Here is a 9551-nt window from a genome sequence, read left to right as displayed (position 1 = left end):
AAAAAAAAAAAGTTAATAAAGGGTTTGTGCCCTCACTTAACAGGAGACGCTTCGCAAAATGCCAAGCGACGCAAGCCCGAGGAAGGAGTACTTTTAGAAAAATATATATATATATCTCGCATTCTCCAGTAATCCGGAATAAAAACGCACGCTTCGGAACAAACTGTTCTGCTTTGATCCCGCCACTAAAGGAGGGGCATTGGCGGCTTGCCAAAGGAATGGACGCGAAGAGCGCGTCACTTTTCCAGCTGAGTTCCGAAAGAGTTTTTTGCCTTCGAAATGGTTGAGCGCAACTTCTCCTTTAACGCCCTGCCGGTTTTCAGCCCCACGACTCCGCCCCTCCGCTTCCTTCATTGGCTCCTGCCGCCCTTTTGTTTCGCTTTGGAGCCGGGCTTCTCATTGAGGCGCCTCGTGATTGGCTGGAAACCCTGGGATCGACGCTCAGGTCTTCCTCAGCAGGGCGGCGGGCGAGGCTGCTCTCTCTCTTCCTCCGCGAGCCGCTCGTCATCCTGGGTTGAGAGGCGATGGCGCTGCGCCTTCTTTCCACTGCGGGCGCCTCTCTTCTGAGCGACGGCAGGAAGTGATGGGTCGCCTGGCCGCGGCTTTGCTGCTTTAGCTCCGGCCGGCTTGTCAACGACGCTCCTCCTCCGGGGCAAGCCTCCGCCCCATTCTGGACCTGGGACGCGGAGCCTTGCTGGCTGCAGGATGGTCGGTCGAGAGCCCCGGGCATGAGCCAGCGCGGGCGAAAGCGGGACAGGCCGCCTCCTCTTCCTCCTCCTCCTCCTCCTCCTCTGTCGGACTGTGAGCGAAGATAACAAGGGAGCTGCGGAGGGCGAGCGTGGCTCACGGGCGGAGGAAACGAGGAGAAGGGCCGGGTAAGGAGCTCCCTGACTCCTTAGGGTGGCCTTAGTCTAGATCAGGGGTAGTCAACCTTGGCTCTTTTATGACTCGTGGACTTCAACTCCCAGAATTCCTGAGCCAGCTGTGCTGGCTCAGGAATTCTGGGAGTTGAAGTCCACGAGTCATAAAAGAGCCAAGGTTGACTACCCCTGGTCTAGATGCCCCATCGCCCGGGCACAGGTGATCGGCCAGATTTCTCTGGGGAAACTTTGGGGCCGGGAAGGAAAGATCTCGCGTCCAGCTCTGTCTTTTAACAAGCAGACCTCCGGCTTTGAAGAGGGGATTTGTAAATTCACCCCATTTCCCTTCCCCGGCACCCGACACTCTTGACTAATCTTGATCCTGGTGATCTTGGTCTGGGAATTGTCCTCTGTGTTTGGGCAAGAAGGAAATGGGGTCATTGGCTGTGTTGAAGAACTGTGTGAATGCTGCGTTCCCCTCTCCTTTTTGATCTATTCTGGGGCTTTTAGTAATGTCCCACTTGGATCGCTTTTTTTTCCCCCTTGAGATCTTCGGCAAGTCCGTGCGAGTCCCCTCTCTTGAATTGAAACTCTCCTTCCTGAAATAGCATCAATCGTTGTTGTTGTTCAGTCGCTAAGTCGTGCCTGACTCTTCGCGACCCCGTGGACTCCACAGGTCGCATGCATGGCACGAAATGTTTGGTGTCAACACTCAACCAAAGGCCCTTTTACTACCAGGAATACATCTCGGCAGGGAAAAATGCCTCCTCTACAAGATCCCAATGCTCTTTTTCTATCTGGCGATGTTTAGATAGAGTTAAGTTAACTCCTACAATCGTTCTGAGCTGACTGGGCATTTTAATTAGGAATATGTGGAGTTTTCCAGTTGGTGGTTAAAAAATCGCCTCCTCTTTCCACTAGCCCATACTGTGGCATTTTGTGTGTATTCCCTTCTGTTGTTTGGTAACTTCTAGCAACTTCCCATTTATGTTTACAAATGACTTGCTATTGAATGAGTGCTTCATAGATGTTAGGCAGAATATGCTTTCATTAGTTAATGTTGCAAAGGGCTTTTAGTGGTCTGCATGAGCAGGGGATGTCTCTGATTATGTAGAGTGACAAATTGTGATAAGTTAAAATGTAGTTAAAAGCCACAATGTAAACTTTTTTATAATTAGCTTGGGATGCCAGACACAAAATCTTATCCTCTGAAATTGTAAGTTGGTTGGGTAACTGCTGTGAGTAGCAGTGACTTGAAGGAAGATCTCATTCTACTATAGGGATTGTGCTTCAATCGGATCTAAATATCACCCAGCTATCTAAAATAGCTTTTGACTTTTGGCCATACAGATTCCATCTTTCAGGCATACAGTGGACTGATAACATTGTAATTGTCCATAGTTGCTTGGCTTTTAGGGTGATATTCAAATGATTAAAAAAGGAATCCTGAGTTAATTTTATATGTAAATCTCTTCTGCCATATTTTCTGCTTAGTCATATGAAAGCTTACCTTCTCTTGTGATTTCCAAACTGGTCACATAACTTTGCTAATATATTATGATCTAATTAATACTGAATTTCTAATTGTTTTTGTGCTGTGGCAATGCAGGAAAAGTGAAACAATTTTGAGGCTGACTGAGGAACAGTATTTGGCTGCTTAAAAGAGAAAGCTGTTTCTCTTTCACTCTTCCCCCTCTTTTTTTCTGTACACTACATAGAAATTGACTCTGTTGATAGTAAATCTTAACTGATATTAGGAATGTAAAAAGTAAATAAATTTGTTCCCATGGTGGGTCAGTTGCCAAGCGTCTGAATTTTGATCATAGGGATGCTGCAACGGTCGTAAGCATGAAAAATAGTCATAAGTCACTTTTTTCAGTGCAGTTGTAACTTCAAACAGTCACTAAACAAACTGTTATAAATTGAAGACTACCTATATCTAGACCATACGGAAACACATTGTCCAGTCTTACCTTTAATGCATAGTTGATTTAAAGGACATACGGTGGAATTTCTTTACTTCTTATATGTTCTTCAGATATGGAACTCAGTGTTGTTCACTTTTAAATTTGTATAAAGGCTTTATATATTTTGTTTCAGTTTTTAAATCTTTTCCTAGTAATCCACAATTGGAATTTGTCTGTTTCATGGCAGCTGAATGTCTGCCTTTTTTCATCAAGGTAGCCACTATTATTTCACTGCACATTTTCCTGGTCAGTTTTTTTCCTCCCAGCTGAAAGCAATACTTTTTCATTATTAATGAACCTTTGATGAGATTAACTTAAAGAATTTAGGTCAAAATGGTAACCTAGCTTTTTCTTCTGTTTGAAGTGTCTGTTGTCTATTCTGTCTCTCTAATGGCACTAGTTCTAAATTGATTGGTAAAAAATCAAATACTAATCCTCTAGCTTGACAGGAAGTGTGATCATTTGACACTTGCCTTAAATATTAGGAGACTTGCTGGCACAATTTATAGTATGATTAAGTTGTTGACAATGCAGATATTGCACTGAAATCAAACTATTATTAAGACAGTTCTTCTCAGAAGACTATCACTCAAGACCTTGACATATATGTGCAGAAGGAAAACAAACTCTAAGGGGGATGAACTGAGATATTGGGATCATGGAGTTAAACGACCAGATAGGCCATTGGATTTAATTTCCTGCTCAATGCAGAAATCTAAATTAAAGCACTCCAGACAGATGCTGTCTACCCTCTGAGTGCACATATCCAGTGAAGAGAAGATCACCATTCTGAGTAATTGGTTCTATTGTCGAACTGCTGTTACTTCATGGAAGTGAAATTAATGAGATTCCTAATGCATTGCAAACCTATCAGAAATGCACACTGTGGATGCCACATTTAATTTATTTTGCATTGTGTTATGGTCGCAGTATGAATCTCCCACAGCTAGGGAATGCCCTGTCACATTTAGAATATTAAAATAAAAAGCCAGCAGTGTCCCTCAATCTTGGCAACCTTAAGATATCTGGATTTCAGTTCCCAGAATTTCCCAGCCAGCCTCCTGAGAGTTGATGTCTGTATAGATAGTCCTCGAGTTACAACAGTTCATTTAGTGACTGTAGTTGCAACAGTCTTATGACCGTTTTACACACTTACAACCATTGCAGCATCCCCATGGTCACATGATCAAAATTCAGATGCATGGCAACTGGTTCATATTTATGACTGTTGTAGTGTGCCAGAGTCATGTGATCACCTTTTGCGACCTTCTGACAAGCAAAGTCAATGGGAAGGCCAGATTCATTTAACAACTATGTTACTGTGTTACTAATAGCTGTGTTAACAATTGCAGTGATTCACTTAACAACTGTGGCAAGAAAGATTATAAAATGGGGCAACATAAATTTGGGCTCAGTTGTGGTCTACCTATACATCTTAAAGTTGGCAAGGTTGAAAAACACTGAATTTATGGATGACCAGTTGAATATGTACACTGATGCAGATTGAAATGTATCTACAGTACTTCAACATTCCTATTGTTGCTTAAATTGCAGGAAATATACTTAAATGATAATGATACCTTAGTACAGTTGTCTGTAAAGAAGCAAGTTAAACCTTTCAGAAAACTTTATGGTTGCACACCTAAGCAATCTTTCTATGGGTCATTGTAAGGCATGTTTCCAGAAAACATGCATAAGGTTGTGTAGTCAGTGTAATGAAGCAAGGATCAAAAATTCAGATTAGTTGAGCTTCTATTACTTATGGTTTGTCACACAATAAGCCAGATGTTCAAACTGGATTTGGCATTTTTAAACCACTTATCAAGTCCTTCCCAAGGGGTCTGGGATAGGCAGATGATGATGTTTTGTGGTATACCATCGCAGGTTGTAAACTGTTTCGAATAAAGCAGCATTTTGCAACTGACTGATAATAATTATTGTTGTTGTTATGGTTCATCACACAGCCAGCTATTTAGACTGGATTTGGAACTTTTATCCACCCATCGAGCCCTTCCCAATGACCTGAAATAGGCAGAGATTTGACAGTGTTAAAGGTATTGTCACAAGATGTAAGCTGTTCTTAGTAAAGCTGCCTTTGGCAATTGAGTGAAGTTGATTTTATCAGTGGTGATGGTACTCAAATAGTTCTCCAGAAGATTGGGATTGCGCCAAGGCACCTATTACTATTGTATTGGTACTGTATTGCCCTTCTTCTGACACAGTTATTCTACTTCTATTTGTGTTTTGTGATTTTTTTTCTCCATCTCTTTTTTAGTGTCTCCAGATATTGCAACATCCAATCTTTTTTTTTTATCAATAATTGCTACGTCTGGGGTATTATGTGGCAGTAATATTCTTGTCTGTTTGAAGTCTAAAATCCCAGAACAATTTAGCTTTTTCATTTTTCTGTTAGTTTGTTTTGTGGTCCCACCAGTTCTTGCTGAACAGATGCTTGTTGTGAAACTGAAAAAGTTAAGTCACATGGGGTTGACCTTGGATAAAATGAGGAAGTTCATTTGAGTGAGTGAGATATGAATGACTTGGTAAGATAAAAGACTTCTCTTTCTTTTTCAGTATATTAGAATGACTGTTTATTTCAAGAATTTATCAGTACGTTTCCTCTGAAATGGAGTCTGGTTTTTGCAGAGGAACATGTTCTTAACTTACCAAGAAAACATGAATCTTTTAACTGTAATTCTAGATGGACAAAAATACAGAAATGAAACATTTTCCCAAATCATAAGAGGAATAATGCATTTGAGACCTATTTCACTTCTTATGTATCAGCTTCATTGCTGGCTTATTAATTTCTGTGCCAAATGTAAAGTGTTGTCCTTAAATATTTCTGGACAGTTTTATTTATTTATGTTTGTTTCTTTATCATAGAACCAGTTTGGTATAGTGGTTAAAGCAACAAGCTAGAAACCTTGAGTTCTAGTCCTACCTTAAGCAGGAAGCCAGCTGGATGACCTTGGCCAATCATTCATTCTCAGCCCCAGGAAGCAAGCAAGGGCAAACCATTTCCAAAAATCCTTGTCAAGAATACCCTCAGGGACTTTTTCAGGCAGTCGCCAGGAGTCAAGACTGATTCAAACCCTTGGTGTTAAAATGGGTGCCCTTTGAGAGTGATTGGATCCTGAAATACCAGCAAACTGGACCCTTTTTGTCATGCACTGTTCGTGTTTTGTATTTCTCTGGGGAAAGTCTTTCAGCTTTTCTCCTGCACTACTTGCCACTGTTTTCTGTTTTCGGGGTTATGAACAAACCACAAATGAGGAGAAGATTTTTATGTTAATTTGTTCCTTTTTCATATTGTTTTGCTTTTTTTACTTTAATAATTTGTGATCTTACAAGTTTGTAATGGCCTTGGGAGAATAGATACCCTAAAATATGGGCTTAATCAAATACAATTCAGATGGCAACTGGAACTTGATTGTTGTATAGTGCTTAGATACTTAACAAGCTGAATACTGTTGAGAAAGAGCAACAACATGGGAAGAGTTGTTCTTAACAAGCAATTTCTGAAGATTGTTTTAAGTATGTCTGAGAGACAATGGTTTATACATATTCTTACTGAAGAATGTTCTTTCTTGGAAACTAGACATTACTGTATTTGTCACTTTGATACAAGTGGGTGCATCACTGGTGATTTCAGCTAGTGCTTCAGTTAATCAGCAGAAAATACAAAGGAGACATTGAAAAATGTTACTGAAGGATAAACTGAAGAAAAAGCACTGTGTGGATTGCTTAGGAATATGCTCAGATAGAATCAGTAATAAAATAGGTTATTAGGCTTAATTAAATATAATTAGCTTATGTAAAATAGCTTTTGAGACTCTTAAAAATATGTAGGCTTGATTAATTAATTTTTATTTATGTTGTAGTGCTTCAAGAGAAGGAGAGAGAAGAAATTTGTTTGTAGATGCCCAGTCCATAACAGACAGTAATTCAAGAAGCACTTTGTGATCATCAAGGAGTTTTTCTAGAAGAAGCACTGACCTAATTTTTAAAGGTAGAAACAAAATTAAATTCTGATCTTTATGTGTTTCTTTATATTAGGAATTGGCACTCTACTTTCAACAAGTGTGTAGGTGTCTTCAAATAACTGAAATGTAAAAATATTAAATTTCTGGTGTTAATCACATCTTATAGATATATACAAACAAATCTATAAGATGTGATTAACATCAGAAATTTAATATTATACTATATATAATGCAGTCATATACAAGCTGCATTATTCTACATTATTTATTTAGACATGGAAACAGTATGCTTAATTAAAATTAATTTCTGTTGCTTTAGCAGTTGCTTTTCATTTTAAAAAGTGGGAGAGGGAACAGGGAAGGACCTTAGACTTATAGTGCAGTTAGAAGTCTAATCATTGTAAAGTTGTTTGACAAGTGTGATTATGACCTTGTTTCAGCTGTGAATTCAGGGCAAAGTTTCTTTGTTTAAGACAGCCAAGGGTAAGAAGAATGCCATCACTAGGCACGGCTGTATGTCTTTGTTCAACCAGAGTCTGATATACAGCAACCTCTGTGAATAAAGTACAGTTTTAGCAATAGGGAAGCTAGTTTAAAGCAGATGAGTTCACAAGACATAAAAAATAAGCTATGCGTGGCTTTGTGTCTCCAAGGCCGTTGCTGTTTACCTTTCCATTCTAGAATTGTTATAAGTTACATCTCTTACATTAATTATAGTCTTCTAAGCCAGATGAAAAAAAAATCTAACCTCAACTACTAGTTTGAACTTCTTAACTTGTTTTCATACTGAGTGATGACTGTGGCTCTCTGATTCAGCAATAATTAGAGTTCATGATTCCTAAGGGATTCTAAGGAAAGAAAGAAGGCTCATTCTGTTTAATAACCAGGATGATGGGTAATATATGCCCAAACTGACTATTGGTTAAAAATTGTCTGCATCAGTCTTCCAGATCATAGTTCAGCACAGTTAACCTGATGCTAATCTTCTATGAGAAGAATTTACTGCCTTTGTAATAGAAACATTATTATATTATTATTAATTATTAAAAACTGCAGCTTATTACCCACAAACATTGGTTCTTACTTTTATGGATTATCCTGTTCCATCTTATTTTATTTTAGTAGGAGTTAAAGTTTATTTTCATCTCCTCAAAGAGGTTTGCTAATCAAACGCAAATACTGCTTCTACTATGCACTTTTTGCACATCTAGACTGCAGCACGAAAAGCCAGAAAACACCCTGGATTTGGTCTGCAGACTGCTGGTTGCTTAGGTTTTCTTTATTGTTGACTGCCTTCACCTATTTTTGCCACAAGGTTAAGCCACGGCAAACCTTTCTTATAGAAGCTTGCAGATAGAGACTGGATTCACATATTGTGCTAAGTCATATAATGTGATTTTATTGGTTTTCACTTCATGTATTATAAAAGTCACTGCGGTTTGTAAACTACAGTCTATAACTTAGTGGTTCATGTGTTTTTCACTGTTTGAAGTTTATTCAGTAATTCAAAATATATGAACCAGCCGAGTCTCTTATTTGAAGAGTTTCTTTTATTTGACAGAGGTCATGAATGCATGGCTGGGAACAGACTAGGGATAGATTATCTGGGAGGAAATCAATCTATGTGGTCACTAGGAGACGAAAAGGACTTGATGGCACATAATCAATCTTTTATTTGAAGACTCTTCTGCTTTATGCACTTTGGGATTTTCTCAGAATTCAATAAGGCATTTTGAATGGACTCCCTTTCCTAGAATTCATAAAGTAGGACACTTCATAAATGCCAAGCCAGTATTTTACAAAATTTATTTATAATCTAAGTTTCTGAAAAAAGCATGAGCAGACAATTGTTACTTATTAGGATCGTTCCAAGGATCATAGTTCTAAAAGATGGCAAAAACTGAGATAAATATATGTCAAGCAGCAACACACATATGCAATTCCCAGAGCAAATGTAGAGCATATTTATTTTGGAACTGTATAATGATGATGTCATTGAGAAAGAGGTGGGGAATTACTGATAGTCCTCGATTTACGACCACAATTGAGCCCAACATTTCTGTTGCTATGTGAAACATTTGTTAAGTGAATGTTGCCTCGTTTTACGACCTTTCTTGCCACAGTTGTTAAGTGAATCAATGCATTTTTTAAGTTAGTAACATGGTTATTAAGTGAATCTGGCTTCCCCATTGACTTTGCTTGTCGGAAGGTCACAAAAGTGCATCACATGACCCTGGGACACTGCAACTGTTATAATTATGAGTCAGTTGCCAAGTGTTCGAATGCTAAGCTGCAACAGTTTAAGTTGAAAAATGGTCATAAATCATTTTTTTCAGTGCCTTTATAACTTTGAGTGGTGGCTAAGTGCACTGTTGTAAGTCAATAACTACCTGTATTTAAGATGGAGCTGGAACACCTGATGGTGCTAAAGAACATCTGCCAGTATTCGTGAGCTCTCCTTCACTGGGACAGTTATCTGTCATAAGTGCTTTATTTTATATTTTTTGCATAGAGCAAAGGCACCATCAGATCAACCAGGTTATTTATTTATTTATTTATTTTACAAAATTTATATGCCGCCCTTCTCCCCATGGGACTCAGGGCGGCTCACAGCATGTTAAAACAATATACAAAATTACCCCTTCTAAAAACCAATTAAAATCCAAATATTAGTGGCTGTGACTATTTAAAATCATTAAAAATTATCCCTATTTAAAATTCACCCTAGGTCAGGCCCG

Source organism: Protobothrops mucrosquamatus, unplaced genomic scaffold (assembly GCF_001527695.2).
Source record: "Protobothrops mucrosquamatus isolate PMUCROS unplaced genomic scaffold, P.Mucros_1.0 scaffold_260, whole genome shotgun sequence".
NCBI classification, from domain to species: Eukaryota; Metazoa; Chordata; class Lepidosauria; order Squamata; family Viperidae; genus Protobothrops; species Protobothrops mucrosquamatus.
This window is presented reverse-complemented; position numbering follows the sequence as displayed.